Source organism: Orycteropus afer, unplaced genomic scaffold (assembly GCF_000298275.1).
Source record: "Orycteropus afer afer isolate SDZICR_OR568_19922 unplaced genomic scaffold, OryAfe1.0 scaffold00026, whole genome shotgun sequence".
In the NCBI taxonomy this organism is placed as follows: domain Eukaryota; kingdom Metazoa; phylum Chordata; class Mammalia; order Tubulidentata; family Orycteropodidae; genus Orycteropus; species Orycteropus afer.
This window is the reverse complement of record NW_006921613.1, coordinates 4,869,005-4,887,689: the sequence shown is the minus strand read 5'-3', so window position 1 is coordinate 4,887,689 and position 18,685 is coordinate 4,869,005.

Here is an 18,685-nt window from a genome sequence, read left to right as displayed (position 1 = left end):
GTCTGTATCCTGCTCCCTTGTTTCTACCACTTTATCCTGCTTCTTTGTGTGGACTGTGATGGTCTGTTGTCTCTGAGGCATCATGGTGTTGTTGTATTTAGATCTCTGTTAACTGTTTGTGAAGAGCAGTCAAGGGTGATTCTGGCTCTTCTAGGTGGTTTTTTATCGTTGGCCCATTGGTGGAGAAGGAGGTAGTGGCTCTCACTCAGTAAGTGAAGTTGCAGGAGGTGTGCATGTAGTTGTGTCTTATGGAGACTGTTGTTGTTTCCCACTCAATTAGATACAAATTGCAATCGAATAACCTTCAGAAAACTAAAAGCACATGGACAAAAAACATGCCATGTAATCACACAGGAACAGTAACAAAAAAAGAAAAAAGGGAAAAAGAAGAATTAAAAACAAGAAAACCTGCAGTATCTGGAGATAAGGCATTAAGAGAAAAAAAGTAGAGAAGGTGAATAATAAAGGAAAAAAATGGGAAAAATGCAAAAGGAAAAATAAGGAATGGGGTTAACCATGAGAAAAAAGGGGATAAAAAATAAAAATACTTAAATTAAAAAAAAGAAAAATTCAACCAGGAACAGGGAAAAGAAAAAATGCTGAAAACTATGACCTGGGAGAGGAAGATTAAGAATAATAGTAAAAAGGACAAAAATATTAATAATAATTGTTGTTTTAAAACAGACAAATACAAGCAAACTAATCACCAGAAAAATAAAGCAAAAAAGAAAAAAAATAAAAATAAAAAAAAGAGAGAAAAAAACAAACAAACAGTGGAGGACAGGACAGGGCACCCAGGCTCCGTCTGAGCACACAGACTGTGATGGAGTTCCTGTGGGCCCAGAAGGTAGGTGTGAGTGGGGGATGGTTGCACCTCCATTCACCAAGTGGGTGAGGGGTATAAGAGTAACAAGAGGGATATCGTACCTTTTCAGTCTTGCAGGTCTGGAGGGTTCTTGGGGTTGCTGGAAAGCAGAACATGTTCTTAAGCCCCAGGAATCTGAGCGAGTGGTGTCTCTTTAAATATCCAAAATAGTCAGGCTGCTTTTAGATCTTCAAAATGGCGGCCTCCTCCGGAATGGCAAAAGTCCACACCTTAGCCCACCTTTCTCTTCACCTTCTCCATTTATTCTCTGGCCACCGAAGCGGTCCTCTGTGCAGTCCCTAGCTAGCAGGGCTGATTGGCTGATTTTTAGGTTAATTCTTAAGTCCTACCAGCATTCAGGAATCTCCAAGCTGTCTGTGCAGTCAGGATTGCTCAGGATCGCTGCCAGACTGCAGCTCTGTATGTCTCCTTTTTTAGTATTTTCACGCAAATTCTTCTGCTAGTTGGGGTTTAGTCCACTTCCATATCCTTCCCTTCAAGGGTCAGGGGTCCAGAATTATCTTCTGTGTCTGTGTTAATTGGTTTCCTTTTTCTTTGCTGAAGAGGGTCTGTGCAGTCCTTCTGCCTAGTCCGCCATCTTGCCGGAACTCAAGATGTTCTTTTTGACAATGAATGCAATATCATTTCTCTTCAGTTTGTCATTCTACGTCCTCTTCATAATAGATCATATGGTTGTCTGATTCAAAATGGCCAATAGCAGTCCCTTTTAACTCACTAATGTACTAAGATATCAATCTTTATGCATTCCATTTCATTTTTGACAATTTCCAATTTTCCTAGGTTCATACTTTATGCATTCCTTGTTTTGGTTATTAATGTATGTTTGCAGCTGTTTCTTCTCAATTTGAGTCATGTCCCATTAGCAAATGAAGGTCCTGAAAGCTTTATTCCATCGACATCATTAAGGTCAACTCTACTTTGGGGAGGCAGTGTTTCCCAGTTGTGTTTTGAGTGCCTTCCAATCTGAGGGGCTCATCTTTGGGCACTATATCAGACAACATTTCACAGATATTCATAAAGTTTTCCAGTAATATATCAGACAGTGTTTCACTGCTATTCATAAGGTTTTCAGTGGCCAGTTTTCTTTTCAGAAGTCAATGACCCCATCCTTCTTCCCAGTCTGTCTTCATCTAGAAGCTTTGCTGAAACCTGGGCACCATGACTGACCTTGCTGGTATTTGAAATACCAGTGGCATAGCCTTCAGCTTCACAACATTGCTCAACCCACCACAGTATGATAAACTGACAGTCTCTGGTTTCCTCTCTCTACTCTAGGCCTCAGGTATCAGCCAAGGATCTGTTGTCAGCCCCCTGGACTAAGAATCTTCTTATCCTCCCCTCTCAAGTTTGGCTGTATGAAAGTGCAGAAGAGGTATGCAGGCATATCCATAGATCTCTTCTCTTCAGGCACTTATGAGTAGATCTGGAGGCCTGGAGGTGATACTCAAACAGATCTTTTAAAAGGATGGGACAATACTTTTATCCACACAACCCTAGACTCCTCACCTCTGGGGGTAATAGGGTTGGAAAAATTTCTTTTACAACTTTGCAGTCTCTAACTATGGATTCCCAGGGTATTTTTGGGCCTCACCAGGTTGTGTCTTGGTAAATTAAATGTGTATGGTCTCAAAAGAACTTGTGCCTCAAGGTTTTGATTTGCCAGGTTAATATGGAAATGGGGGAAAGGAAAATGAAGTCTCTGACAATGCCATACTTTGGGCTATAGAAAGACAGAGTTCCATGTTGACTCAAAACTCTTGCTTTTTTTTTTTTTTTGTAGTGCTTTAGGCTGCCTCGCTGATTAGTTACCTAAGTGTTATTGCCTTTAACTGAATGTATGTAATGGGGAAACACACATTCTGGGCATGTTAAAAACTATATGGCTCCATCTCAGGCAGCCAACAGGAGGTGATTTATACCAGGAAATATTGATATATTCTGATGAAGTGCCCTGTTATTGAGACAATTTGGTAGACCTAGTATTTTCATCTCTGCAGCAGAAACATTTTCATGGGCATTCTTAGGTTAGGCTGCTCTATCATGAAAAAATGACATTATTAAACTTTATTGAGATTTAAATTACATTCAGTTAAATGTAGTAATTATAAGTGTATAGTTTGATGAACCTCCTTGACATCAAGAAAGGGAAAATCTCCCCCACCCAAAAAAGTCTCCTCTTACCCCTTTACAGTCAGTCCCTTCCCTTAACTCTCTTCCCCAGGTAAAGACTGATCTGCTTTCTGTTACTGTAGTTTCACTTTTTCTTGAATTTAAAAATGAAAAATAAAAAGGAATAAATTATCTCCTGTTAAATTAGATGAAATATTAATATTTCTAATATTAATAAAAATCCTTTTAATAAAAGAATTTTCTTAGCTTATGTGGATTACAGGAGCTCTGGTGGTGTAGTGCCTAAGGCATTTGATTACTAACCAGAAGCCTGGCTGTTCAAACCCACCAGCTACTCCTCAGAAGGAAGGTTGGGCAATCTACTTCCATAGTGATATCTCCTTGGAAACCCAAGGGATGGCCGCTATGAGTCTGATCCGACTTGACACAGTGACTTTGCTTTTTTTTTCCTTTTATATGGATTATGATTTTTTGAAATTAAGCAAAAATAAAGAATGATCCATTTACTAGGAAATAGCCTTGAATCTGCAGAGGAGCAGGCCCATCCCCTGAAGTCAAGTAGGCCATTATAATAATCAGGATAGCTCAGATCAAAGCTATCTAGATCATTCAGTGAAGATCTTGGACCTGCAGTTTCAGGTTCACTGAAACTTTTTTGCCTAATGAACATTTATTAAAATTTGTGTCATGGAGTCTTGGGGCCTAGGGAGTGTGATTATTAACCAAACAAAAAAGCTAGAGGTGGTAATAAAGTCAGTTCCCAGCTTATATCTTTTGAGTTTGAATATATCTTAGAAACAGCTGCCTGGGTGGCATGGCATGGGGGCCACATGCCACATGACTCCTTGTCCTTCTACATTCACCTTCTCCCTCAGCCTTCAGTTGACTGAGATTGTCTTTCACTTCACTTTCATCCATTTCTGCCTCTTCCATCATTTCAGGGCATGAGGGATGTGAATGGCAGGACAGGTGGAACCTCAGGAAAGAGGAAATGGTGATGAGAAGGTGGCTGTCCCACCACTCCTCCATGGCTGAGGCTGATTGTCATGAACTCCCAGTTTTCATCACTTCTTCTTGATGCTCCTCCATAGCCAGGTCCCATTTGGTTTTTCACAGAAAAGCCTCCACCTCTTTCCCCAGCTTAGCTTCTGTGATGAAATACCCAGGAAAGTTCAAATCGTGGCAATCTCCCAACCATTTGAGTACATAGAGGTTTTATCTTTGTCTTAAACCCGTCTGGACTAAGTGAAAAAAAAAGAGGGTATTTATGTGGACTCAGAGGAGGGAAAACAGTAGGGAGGAGCAAAAAAATGGATTTCTTGTGCATGGATTTTGAGCTAAGTACAAAGCTTGATGCTTTAATATGATATCTTTAACAATAATAATAATAATAAATATCTATTTACCTCAGCAGTACTAAGGAAGACAGCTAAATATTTATGAAGCACCAGACACTCTTCTGGGATTTGTTGTTCTTTTATAGATGAGGAAACTGAGGCTCAGAGAAATTAAGTGTCTTGTTTGAGATCACATGTCTGGTAAGTGATGAGCCAATACTTATGTCTGTTTTTCCATTTCCTGGTGAACCTGTGAGGAGAGAGACAACGCTTGAAGCCATATGGGTTTGTGTGAGCACTTCAAATTCCAGCAGCAGGAGGCAGCTACGTATCCTCAAGCTTTTGCCCTCTGAAGACCCTGTTTTTACCCCTCAATTTCTCTCAGCTTCCACCTCATTCTCCATCGTTTCTGTCCTTCACCTAATACCAGATGAGTTGTGTTTAGGGCCCAGGAATCATTGTTTTAGAGATGGAAGAGGTGGGCTCCCAATCCTACTGCCTAGCAGATGAGGGGGAGTCCCCATCTCATTGCTTCTGAGGGAGCTGTGTCCCACGGAACACAGTGGCACCTGATTCCATTTTTCCATGACATCGATAGACATGCCTGCTACTAAGCTCCCTAGAATATAGCCAAGCACCTCCATTGTGGTATTTGTATTTGCTGAATAAAACATTGGAACCCAGAGACGAAAACATCCAGGAGTTCTTGGGTCAAGAAGTCTTGCTAATGTCTTGGTGAATAGGAATGGTTGGTTGCCATAAGTGTAGATTTATTTGAGCCTGTTAACATTTCTGAGTTAATCTGGAGTCAATTCACCATGACAAAATTGTTTCTATGAGAAAGAACCTCACAACTTATCTTTGTGACTTTATACTTTTGGAGAAGGCTGTTTTATAGGATTAATATACATATATGAACTTACGGATATATTTTTTTCTACCCTTCAATTAATCAAATTAAGAATTAGCCCAGGTACTAATATTAGGAGTGAAAGTTTTAGAAAGCTCCTTTTCAAATCCCAGGAGGATTTGGAAGGGGGGAGATGGCTAGGTAGACTGAGGGAGGCCCCAGGCAGGGGAGTTGGTACAAGAGATGGGGCAGCTCAAGCATAAACACAGCAGCATGAAACAGCATGATGGGCTCAGGAAACAACAAGTAAATTTGTGTGACTGAAACATACAGTTTGAAGGGGGAATGGAAAGGAAAGAAGCTGGAGAGGGGGACAGGGATCATAAAGAATTGTGTATGATCAAAGTGTATGCAGTCTAAGATAACACTTCTCAGGTGGTCTGTGGTGAAGGCTCAGGGATTATTTATTTATTTATTTTTAAATTTGAAATCCATCGCTGTCTGGTAATTTTGTAAAATACAATAAAAATGTATTACTAGTAAAATGAAATAGAAAGCAAATACATACAAAATACAAACCCCATTTTTTTTTTTTTTTGTTATTAGTTTCAAGAGACAAAAAATTGCTGTTAACTTGCCAAAAAGTTACTAAATGCTTATTCTCAATTTTTGTACTTATTCTGTATGGATCAGTAACAAACAGTTCATGAACCATCTGGTCTGCAAACCACACTGACTAGTACTGGTCTAAGAATAACACAGTATAGTGTGAGAGTTCTGAAAACTTCATGGGTATGGTGAAGTGATACCTGCTTCCATTCTGTGTGCTATGGTTCCTTCCACCGAGGGCTGCCTGTCTATGTGTATGCACCCATCTATCTGTATCTACCAGTCACTGGTAGGAACTAATTGTTGGCACAGTGTTAACTGCATCTACATGACACACAGGAGACCTTTGGTAATCAACCTGACATATATTCAGTTGGCTCACATCATCTTGCACCATTAGGCTCCACCTAATGTTTGTTTAGGAGCTCTGATAGCATAGTGCCTAAGGCACTTGATTGATAATCAGAAGGCCGGTGGTTAAAACCCACCAGCCACTCCTCGGAAGGAAGGTTGGACAATCTACTTCCGTAGTGATATCTCCTTGGAAATCCAAGGAGGGGTTGCTATCATACAACAAAAACAATGTTTGTTTGTACCCATTGGTGTCATTTTTTAAAAAAAAATTAAGTTGTGCTTTGGGTGCAAATTTGCAAATCAAATTTGTTTTACATTGAGCAGTTCATGCACATTTCACAACCTGATTACTATTCCCAACCATAAAAAAACTTTCCTCCTTTCCCATCCTTGTGACTACTCCCTCGCTTTGCCCTTCTTAACTATATATTCCTGTCTGCCCAGCTTTCCCTCTGTGTGAATGCTGCCCCTCTTGGTGTCTCATGGTTGACTGCTCTAAGGGGTACATCTCCCCAGAGTGGGTGGGTACATCGTTCTGGGGTAGGTGTTCTGCATGTAAGACTTTCTACTGTTGGGCTGAGAGCCACTCCATGGGAGTGAGTCCATTTCTAGGCCTGAAGGGTAACCTGGGATCATAGTCTCGGGGGTTCCACCAGACTGTAACCAACCCATAATTCTGGCCATTTTCTATAAATAAAATTCTGATGCCATTTTCTATAAATAAAATGTAGATTGTCTGAGCACTCAAAGCTTGTACTCATGTGGTGGATGTTTTCCCACTGGACATTCCTTACCTCTGCTCCTTATAATGACAGAGCTGTAATAACTCAATCTGTGTGGGTGTAAAGAGGGTTACCATATAACCTATCTGATTATTTTCTGAGTTCAGGATGCACATTTTATTGCATGGAATATTCTCACCTATGACTTGGTGTTGTGTTAACCTGGGGCTTTCAATATGGGGTGATTGAAGCTGGGTAGGCCAGAAAGTCTTTTGCCTTGTCCCAATCATTTCTCTGAGGTATTTGGCAGCTATGGGATGGGGAAAAGGGAAGACAGCTGGCGTATCTTCATAGTTAGCCTTGTCTCTCCCCACTGCAACCATGGCACAGGGTTGAAATAGTGAAAGTGTAGGGAACTGGGCTGTAGAGTGTATGTATATCATGGTCTCCAAATACTGGGGCAATAATATCGTCTGGCTATTATGCATTTCCATATATTGGTTTCTCTTGTCTTTTTTCTTTTTCTTTTTTTAAAATTTTTATCATGGATTTCTAATCTTGTCATTTAGAAAAATCTGTCACTGAACTTGCAGGGCCTTCAGTGGCATTCTCTGAGGTTAACAACTCTTTTCTGAGAAACTCCTACCCTCTTTCATAGTACCTAGTATCATGCCTCTGCTGGTGCTAGGAATTTCTGGATCTGGATTTGGGTGGGGCAAGTAAGGTAATGAGGGAGCAAGATTTAAGGAGGCACTTACTCTCAGGGATGTGCAAGCACTAGGTTGGCACCTGCATAACCCTGATGATAAGTGCTTCCTTAAATTTTGCACCCTAGGCACCTCATTTACTCCACCCTAGTCTCAGCTCTGCTAGGAATTTATAAATCATAGAAATGACTCTCAGAAAAGGCACACATTTCACTAAGAGAGAGAGCACACAGCACTTTACTCCTTTGACAAAGCTGGCCTGTTTTTGTGGTCATTAGTATGGAAAATAAACCACAATCAGCTGTTCAGAGTCTGATTTGAACATATTAGTTTTCCTGAGGGATACGTCAGCAGGTACAATCCACATGCCAGGGATCTGGGAGAAAGCAGCAACAATGCTAATTTGAAAATACTTCTGTGGCACTTAGCATGGTGTGATTTTAATTCATTTTTTGTCCCTTGATAATCATAAAGTGCTTTCAGCCTGTGAATATCCATTTTTGACCAGCATGCTCATACTTCATCTGGGGACCACATTTAATGGCCGTGGTGATGATGGGGTTCACTGGGGAATTGTGTAAGGTACAGATATTTGCTTTGTGGAGAGAAACATGCCACTGATACTAATTGACATGGCTCTTCTGTAAAATGAACTGTAGATCTGAGTATTTGTCTACATGAGAATATTGTTTATATATACAGGCACACACAAATTATTATCTGCAGAGAACTTTGGGGCTACCAAAAGTTTGATTGATATTATTTCATTTAATTCTTGAAATAATCCTATAAAATTTACTGACACAGCTTAATGTAATGGAAAGAGCATAAACTGGGCAAGATTGTTTGAATCATACCTTAGTCACTTATCCAGCTGCATGATTCTGGACAAGTCACTTACTCTATTAACTTCAGTTTCTTTAACTGTGAAATGAGGATAGTCTTACCTATTTTATAGGGCTGTTGGGAGGATTAAATGAGACAGTACATATATAGTACCTGTCCCAGTTATGATGATGTTGTTGGCTGCTGTTGAGTTGGCTCCAACTCATGGTGACACCATTTACAACAGAAGGAAATGTTGACCGGTTCTGTACCATCTTCATGATCACTGGCATGTTTGAGTCCAGATGAATAATATGTTGTTGTGATCCATAGAGTTTTCACTGGTTAATTTTTGAAAGTATATCACCAAGTCATTTTTCCTAGTCTGTATTAGATAGGAAGTTTTGCTGAAATCTTCCCACCATGGGTGACCCTGATGGTATTTGGAATACTGGTGGCATAAGTTCTGGCATCACAGCAACATGCAAGTCATTATGATATGACTAACTGACAGACATTTCACAAAAAAATGTATCAAGATCTATCCTGAAGTACAATGCTGTCAGTGATAGGGTAATATCCATAAGCCTACAAGGAAGACCAGTTAATACTACTATTATTCAAATTTACACACCAACCACCAAAGCCAAAGATGAGGAAATTGAAGACTTTTACCAACTTCTACAGTCTGAAATTGACTGAACTTGCAATTAAGTTGTGTTAATTATCACTGGTGATTGGAATGTAAAAGTTGGAAACAAAGAAGAATCACCAGTAGTTGGAAAATATGGTCTTGGTGATAGAAATGATACTGGAGATTTCATGATAGAATTTTGCAAGACCAATGACTTATTCATTGCAAATACCTTTTTTCAACAACACAAATGGTGGCTATACACATGGACTTCATCAGATGGAGTACACAGGAATCAGATTGACTACATCTGTGGCAAGAGGTAATGGAGAAGCTCACTATCATCAGCCAAAACCAGGCCAGGAGCTGATTGTGGAACAGACCATAAACTGCTCATATGCAAATCCAAGTTGAAGTTGAAGACATTTAAAAAAAGTCCATGAGAGCCAAAATATGACCTTGATTATATCCCTCCTGAATTTAGAGACCATCTAAAGAATAGATTTGAAGTGTTGAACGCCAAAGACCAAAAACCAGAGGAATTGTGGGATGACATCAAGAACATCATCCATTAAGAAAGCAAAAAGGCTTTAAAAAGACAGGAAAGGAAGAAAAGACCAAAATGGATGTCATAAGAGACTCTGAAACTTGCTTTTGAACAGAGAGCAGTGAAAGCAAATGGAAGAATTGACAAGATAAAAGAGCTGAACAGAAGATTTCAAAGAGTATCTTGAGAAAACTGTCAATTATTATAAAGAAATGTGCAAAGACCTGGAGTTATAAAACCAAAAAGGAAGAACACACTCGACATTACTCAAGCTGAAAGAACTGAGGAAAAAATTTAAGCCTCAAATTGTAATACAGAAAGATTCCATTGGCAATATATTGAATGATGCAGGAAACATCAAAAGAAGATGGATGGAATACACAGAGTTACTATACCAAAAAGAACTGGTATATGATCATCCATCTCATGAGGTGGCATATGATCAAGAACCAATGGTATTGAGGGAAGAAGTTGAAGTTGCACTGAAGGAATTGGTGAACAACAAGGCTCCAGGAATTGATGGAATACCCATTAAGATGTTTCAACAAACAGATGCCCCACTGAAGACACTCACTCAGCTATGCCAAGAGATTTGGAAGACAGCTACCTGACCAACTGACTGGAAGAGATCCATATTTGTACACATTCCAAAGAAAGGTGATCCTGCAGAATGTGGAAATTATCAAACAATATCATTGATATTACATACAAGTAAAATCTTACTGAAGATAATTAAAAAATGGTTGCAGCAGTATGTTGGAAGATAACTTTTAGAAATGCAAGCTGGATTCAGAAGTGGATGTGGAGTGAGGGATATCATAGCTGATGTCAGATGGATCTTGGCTGAAAGCAAAAACTGCCAGAAAGATGTTTACTTGTGTTTTGTTGACTATGTAAAGGCATTTGATTGTGTGGATCATAACAAATGGTAAATAACATTGAGAAGAATGAGAATTCTAGAACACTTGATTCTAGAACACTTGATTGTTCCTCACTCATGAGGAACCTGTACATAGACCAGGAGGCTGTCATTTGAACAGAAAAAGGGGATACTGCATAGTTTAAAATCAGGAAGGGAGTGTGTCAGGGTTGTATCCTTTCACCATAGTTATTCAATCTGTACTCTGAGTAAATAATCTGAGAAGCTGAACTATATGAAGAAGAATGTGGCATCAAGATTGGAGGAAGGCTCATTAACAACCTGTGATATGCAGATGACACAACTTTGCTTGCTGAAAGTGAGGCACTTACTGATGAAGATTAAAGCCTACAGTCTGCAGTATGGATTACACCTCAATATAAAGAAAACAAAAATTCTCACAACTGGACCAATAAACAGCATAGCCATAAATGGAGAAAATAATGAAGTTGTCAAAGACTTCATATTGCTTAGTTCTACAATCAATGCCAATGGAAGCAGCAGTCAAGACATCAAAAGACACATTGCACACTGCAAATCTGTTGCCAAAGACCTCTTTCAGGTGCTGAAGGGCAAAGATCTCTCCTTGAAGACTAAAGTGTGCCTAACCCAAGCCATGGTATTTTCAATCACCTCATATGCATGTGAGAACTGGATAGTGAATAAGGAAGACCAAAGAAGAGTTGATGCTTTTGAGTTGTGGTGTTGGTGAAGAATGCTGAAAGTACCGTGGACTGATATAAGAACTAACAAATCTGTCCTGGACTGCTCCTTGGAAGTGAGAATGGTCAGACTTCATCTCATTTACTTTGGTCATGTTGTCAGAAGGGACCATTCCCTTGGTAAAGTGGAGGGTCAACGAAAAAGGACAAGGGCCTCAACAAGATGGATTGACACACCGGCTGCAGTGATGGGCTCAGATATAGTAGGGATAATGAAGCTGGAACAGGAATGGCCAGTGTTTCATTCTGTCATATATAAGGTTGCTATGAGTCAGAGATGACTCAATAGCACATAACAACAAACAACAACAATTGACAGACAGGTGGTAGATGGTTCATGGTACCTAGTTGGGACTCTATAGATATGCCCCCCCCCATCTCAGTCTGGGTCCTTCACTCTTTTTACAGCTTAGATTTCCCTCTCTTGACAGCACTACATACTCATGCAGGATTTGTGAAAGTGCTGGAGGATTGAGTCAAAGAGGGAGAAAACTGAGTTTGGAGGGACCCATTGCATACATTGCTGTCTAGCAAGTTTCATGCGGCAGGGTGGCCCTTCTCAGTTGGAAATCTGCTTATTTTTCATGTAATCCAGGATTTACACTTGTAAACTACTCGCTGAGAGTTTTAGATTGAGGTCTGGAGGGCTTGGAAGGAGATCCAGGCCAAGCCATTGTACTCCTTTGACTTGTACCTCCCTGGCCAATCTCTTCTCTCCCTCCAGCTGGTGACTGCATCAGGCACATCTCATCCAGAGGAAAGATAAATTGGGTTGTTTCTGTCTCTTGCCACCCTCTCACTATTCCTGGTGGTTCCTTACTCTGAGTGGACAGTTTTAATTTCTCTTTCTTTTCAATCCATATCTTTACCTCTATCCTTCCTGCTCCTTTTCTGGTATCAGAACTTCTACCTGCTTCCTGAGAAGCCAGATCTTGCCCATGGGTGAGCCTCCACCCACCAAGCTTACGAGGATGAGAACTAGTCCTGTGTTCCCATTATTTTGTGACCTTACTTGGGACTAGGAGACAGTTGTCTGATTTGCCAACAGAGTCAGTAGAAGACACTGGAGATTCTATTATTTAACCAAAAGAGATGTCAAAGAGTGGGAATCTCCAGTACCAATGTGGTCAATTGTTGTTATTAGTTGCTATCAAGTCAACCCTGAGTTATAGTGACCCCATACATAGTGAAAAAAGCACAGCCCAGCCTTTTGCTATCCCCATGATTGATTGTAGATCAGGTCATTGTGATCCATTGCATTGGCTGAGAATTGAACTTGGGTCTCCTGAATGGAAGGTGAGAATTCTACCACTGTACCACTGATGCCTCACTCATGGCTCCAGTGTGACTGGACTTGGAGTCAGAGGACCATAGTGTTATGGATTGAATTGTATCCCCTGAAAAGATAGGTTGAATCCTATCTTTGGCCTGTGGATATGACCCCTTTGGAAATAGGGCTCTTATTTTGTTGTGTTTATGAGGTCATACTAGATTAGGTGTTTTATAAAATGAACAGAACAAACAATGGGGGTACACACAGGAGGAAGATGCCATGTGAGGACTTGTCTACAAATCAAAGAACTCCAGCAAACCCCTGGGGCAGCTAGAAGGTTAGAGAGAAGGAATGCTCATCTCCTAGAATGGACAGAACATATCCCTGCCAGTGCTCTGAATTCAGACTCCTGACCTGCAAAACTGTGAGACAATAAATTGCTGTCCTTTAAAGCATTTACCTGTGGTATTTTTGTTATTGCGGCACCAGGAAGCTAGGACATCTAATGTCTATCTTAGCTCTACCCTATAGTAGCTTGGACCAGCCACTTAACCTAAGTCTCACTTTTCTAACTTATGTAAAATAGGAAGGATAATAACACCTGATAGGATTTTTATTCTTATAAAAAGAAAGCAGGTAGATGAAAAGACTTTAGAGTTGTGGAAATGTTACCATTATTATTATGGGCTATTGTAAGCTCTCAATTGTCTTCATGCCTGAAAAAAACCAAACTCACTGCCATTGAGTCGGATCTGACTCATAGCGACCCCTCCTTGGGATTCCGAGGCAGTATCTCTATGGAAGTAGATTGCCCAGCCTTTCTTCTGAGGAGTATAGAAGGTGAATTTTGATAAGAATACTTCTAGCCCACATTCTCTAGGATGCTGAAATTCTTTCCTCCTATGTAATGTATTGTGAGTCGGGTCCAACTTGACGGCACATAACAACAACAACAACATGTAATATATTATAAATCACATACTATATTCAGAGAGAATGTGAAAATCTGGCCACTGAAATATGTGTATTTCCTACATCTTCTGGTTACTTTCTCAGATCAGGCTCCTACATGGGGTCCTGGTGCCTTCCTTGGGGATTTGAACATGGCATTCTCTTGAGCTTTCAGGGACACCCAGAGGATCACACTATGTGGGACTGGAATGGAAGGAGAAGGAGAGACTGCAGAATGAGTTCACAGAGACATTAAGGGCAATGACATCGCTGTGTGTGACAATTTAGTCTCTTTTATTCTAGAACTCCATCAGCCACCATCAGGAAGTAACCAGAGAGAGGATCTTAAAGGTTCTCATTAATGAACTTCCTCAATGACTAAAGAATTGTAGTTCACATACTATTCAAAGTATATTGCTCCAAACAGGTAAAGCCTCACCAGGCAGAGAATCCAGCAAGATTCTTCTTTTCTCCATGACATCACCTCATTCACTCCCTCCCCTTCCTCTCCACTCTTGCCATCTTTCTCCCAAATTCCCTTCTCTCTAACCATTGCAGCTGCTCCTGACACCTCTGGGGAGAACATAGGAAGTAGTATTCCCTGATGCTAAATCCAACCTCTGAGTCATTTATTACTTCAGAAGATAACTTGCTATTAAAGCACCAAGGCTCATGTTTCTCCTTAAGGAACAAATTCCATCATAGTCAAGGCCACATAATTAGTTGCATAGGATCAGAGCAAACACCCAAAGAGGTAGTTCCTCATTTAGTTGGAGTTCTGATAAGCACCACTGACTTCTCCTTGAAGCATCAGTCAATATAGCTGGGTGGATTTCTCCCTTCCTTCCTTTCTCCCTCCCTCCTTTCTTTCTTTCTTTTTTTCCTCCCTACCAGCAGACATTTCTTCTAAGTACTGGAGACAAACACTTCTTGGAAAAACATAAATGAAGAAGAATAAGAAGGAATGTCCTTTTTGCTCCTGTAAGCAAAAAATGGTTAAAATCAGGACTCTCTTAAAGATGAAATGATAAGCAAATGCAAGGCCATCATTCATTATAATAATGTTTAGACAGCATTGAATTAAAACAATAAAATAATTAAGGATATTTACACTTTTTCTTCATAATATTAAGTGCATCTTCAGAATAGAGAAGTTATTAATCATATTAAAAAAATCCTAAAAAAAAGAGTAATATAATTGTTATTTGGCATAGAACTCAGTAGCATGATCATAATAGCAAGGAGATTCCTGGCTTACTCTCCCAGGGGACTGTTTCTAGACCCCACTTTGACCTCTCTGAGATTTCCATGGCTGCTCTGAGCCCTTAATGACTGGTCATCCAGGGATGGGTCAATCAAGTCTCACGCTACTGTGGGGGTAAAAGGACAAGCTGGGAAGCCATTCATTATCATTTTATAGAGAAAAGGGTTAAAGATGACAATGTATGAGCCTTCTTAAAGACAGCTCCAGAGAACATTAGGACCTGTTAATATCTGCCCTGATCTGTGCTTTTAAACCTCATTGGATACCACCTCTTCTCTCCCCCAAAAGCCTAGGTTTTGCTAAGTATCCTTTTTATAGTAATTATTTTGGAGGATTTTTCATCCACCTTTGCTGCTTGCATCACCTTATTCTTGCATTTATGAAGCTCTTGACCTTTTCTGAGCTTTCTTCTGTATTTCTACGACCAGTTGATGGATATGACTTCCGTGGTTTTGACCTTTGGCACTGCAAGGACAGGGCTTGTCTTCTGGATCTGCCTCATGCTGCTGGTTCTGATCACATTGGGCTCAAGTCTCTCTTAGTGTTGGTCCAGTTTGTCTTCCTGACAAGCAAGCCAAAGGACAGTGTCTTTAGTATTAGCCATCTCCTTTTTTTTTTTTTTTTTTTTTTGGTGGTGAATGGTGATTTGAGGATATTAACGTCCACAAGGGATATCAATGGTCTATAACATTGGGCTGTGTGACTGACTACCCTTCTATATTCCAGTTTGTCTTGTACTTATATCATACAGGCCAATGAAATCTAGAGTTTTGTGGTTTCTAGCTCTTCTAGCCTCATTTAACCTGGCTACTAGGTCAGATCTAACTACTGAGACATCAAACTCAACCCAAATCCTAACTTTTGTTGTGCCTTCTCCCTAACTTTTGTGCCTTCCTCTTACAGTTTTTGCAAGGGGTTCTTGATTAATAAGTGAGGTGTTTGTAAAGCTGAGTTCTCTTATTGCAGATGAGACAAGCCATAATTTGTAAAAACAGAGCTACCTTTCCCCAGTTGTCTCAGCCTGGAGTGAAGGGGTTCTGTTGTGATTTATTGCCTGCTGGAAAAGCTTTGATAACTGGGCACCAAATGACTCCTCATTTCTCAAAATTCTTCCAATTCCTTAAATTGAAGTCCTCCCCAAATCTCACACAAGCTTCTTCTCTTCTGAGGGAAATGAATTGAAGACCTTCTCGCTAACCTATTTTGGCATAAAAAAATATCATAAATGAGAGAGGAGAAAATCTTGTTTGCTAAAGGGCTGCTGGGTGAACTGCCTCTTGGCCTTTTGATAGCATCTTTGAAATGGAAATGGCCAGCTGCCTGACCTTCTGTTCAGTGACCCTTTTTGTACAAAGTCAAATTGCAGCCGCCTCACAGCAGCAATTCACCTATGGCCACAAACAGGATTTCCATTTTTCTCCTAACCTTTTTTTCCTGGTGCATTTGTTACCGTGAACATTTTTTTTTTTTTTCTATTCACATAAAGGACATCGTGCTTAAAAAAAAAGCCCTTTGCATCAAAAGGATTGTAAGTCATAATGATTTCAAAATACCAGGGAAGTGTCTGGGTTTAATTGTGTTCTCTGAGTCTTTAAATGTGTTGTAATGTGAAAAGGCCAGTGAAAAGACTATATTCTTGAACAGAGTTGGAGTTATTAATGTTGTTCTTGTGTTTGAAAGAAAAAAATGGTCTTAATCATATTAAAAGGTAGGAAATTATCCTCACTTTACCATGAACAATAGGAGAAAAGGAAAGGCAAGTTCTGCTTATGGTGAAACTAAGAAAATAAATGCTTTGATGTGGTGCTCGCTGTAGATCAATTATGAGTTGGAGTTAGGATTCTGTTTCAAAAAGGAACCAGAATATGGCTGCACTTTCTCTTTTGACTAAAGCCTATGGCTGAAGATGGAGAGAAAGAGTCCTTTGACATCCTCCCCTTCATCTCTACAGCTCTCCTTTCCTTCTCCTCCAGTGTCCTCTTTCTGTTCCAGCCAGGCAGTGAAGAACCTCTTACTATCAACACACTGACTTGGAGAATTCTCTGGACTTGTGCCCTAGGGAACCTGCTGGATGTCTAGGTGCTGTTCTGCCTCCAATGCCTCCACTAACAGTCCCCCCACTATTCTTCTACCCCCAGCTGCTTCTCTGGCCCCTGCTGCAGGGCCAGGGTGGAAAGAGCCCTCCCTCCCTCCTCACACAAGTGTGTGGGCTCTCCCAAGAGCACAGTAACTGCTCTCCATGGGATAGGTAGTGGCACAGGCTTACTCAAGGCCAATCAAATTTCACTGATAATAGATAACTGAAATTCTGATTCAGCAAATATTTAGCAAGCCTGCTGTTAACCTGACCCATTCTCTAATTCAATACCAGATTAACTCTCTGAAGCAGTGTTTGAAGAGTAAAAGTAGCAAACTCTGGGTATGAGCAATCCTAGGTTTGAATCCCTGCTTGGCTGCTTACTAGTTGTCTGACTGTGAGCCAACTATTTAATGCCTTGAAGCCTCATCGTCTTCATCACTAAACTGAAGGCTAATTGTCTCATGGGGTTGATGTGAAGATTAGGTGAAATGATGTATGAAAAACTGCTGATCCCAGAGTTTGGGAAGCAATCTGCAGATATTCCTTCCTTTTCTTTCTTCCTACTTAACAAGTGAGGAAATGGAGGACCTGGCCGGATTGGGATTTGAATCTAGCTGATTTTTTTTTCTTTTTTAAACTCCAAGTTTGTGGCCTCATAGATTCTTTCTTTGTATATTGCAGGGGGAGGAGGTGTTAGTTATTGATGCACAAGGACCCAAGGATATTAGTTACTATTTATGAAATTCTTATCAAGACTTGAGTTTCAGATAAATGTGTGCTGCTTTGTTACTGGCTGAAATTGGGTATAACATTGGTTACAGACACATAGACAGAAGCAGGGAGGAAGAGAGCATTCACTCCTATCATTTGATTCTTTGAAGGATTCTTTTTTTTTTTTAATTTTATTGTGATTTGGGTCAAAGTTTACAGAGCAAATTCATCTTCCATACAACAGTTCACATACACTTTGTCTGATGATGTTGACTGTAATCCTCCACAGTGCAACAGCTCTCCTCCCACTTCCTCCCCATAACCACTTCTTCCCTGTGTCCTTCCTCCCATGCACTCCTGTTCCCCGAGTTGTCTCCCTGTGCATACACAGCCCCTCTATTCTTCCATGATTGATCTCTCCAAGGACTGTGTTCTGGTTACCTAGTGCCGCTCTGACAGGAATATACCACAAATGGGATAACCTTAACAAACAGGAGTTTATTCTTACAATTTGGAGGCTTTAAGTCCAAGTTCAAAGTGCCAGGCTCTAGGGGCTGGGTGAAAGCCCCTCAACCTTGGGGTCCAGCTCCGCCTCCTCTTCCAGGCCCACTGGAGCTAGAGGCGTTTCTTCATTAAAACAGCTGCTGGCTGGTGAGGCTGAGAAGCCCCAAGGTTGACAAGTCAAAAGTCATAGTCCCAATATTACCAAACCACATGGCAGGCCATTAACTTAAGTCCATTGTAAGTCCCAAGGTTGGCAGAGCATATCAGGCTACTGAGCAATGACAGGGCTTCATGCAGGGTCCAAGCGTGCCAAAGGCTAGAAACCATTCTCAAAGCTTCTCCTTACATACAAGAAGCAGACCACATACCCAAAGGCAGCTACTTGGCTGCTCATAGTAGATTCTACCATGGAGTTGATTGCCAGTCTCATCATGAGGAATACTATATCCAGCTGCCTAGCCACTCAACCAGGCCCAGCCAAGTTGATACACAAACGTAACCTGAAATTGGATAAAAAATTGATTATAGACACATAGACAGAAGGGTGGGGGGAAGGAGAGCATTCACTCCTATCATTTGCTTCTTTGTAGGGTTCTTTTTTTTCTTTTTTTAAACTTTATTGTGATTTGGGTGAAAGTTTACAGAGCAAATTCATCTTCC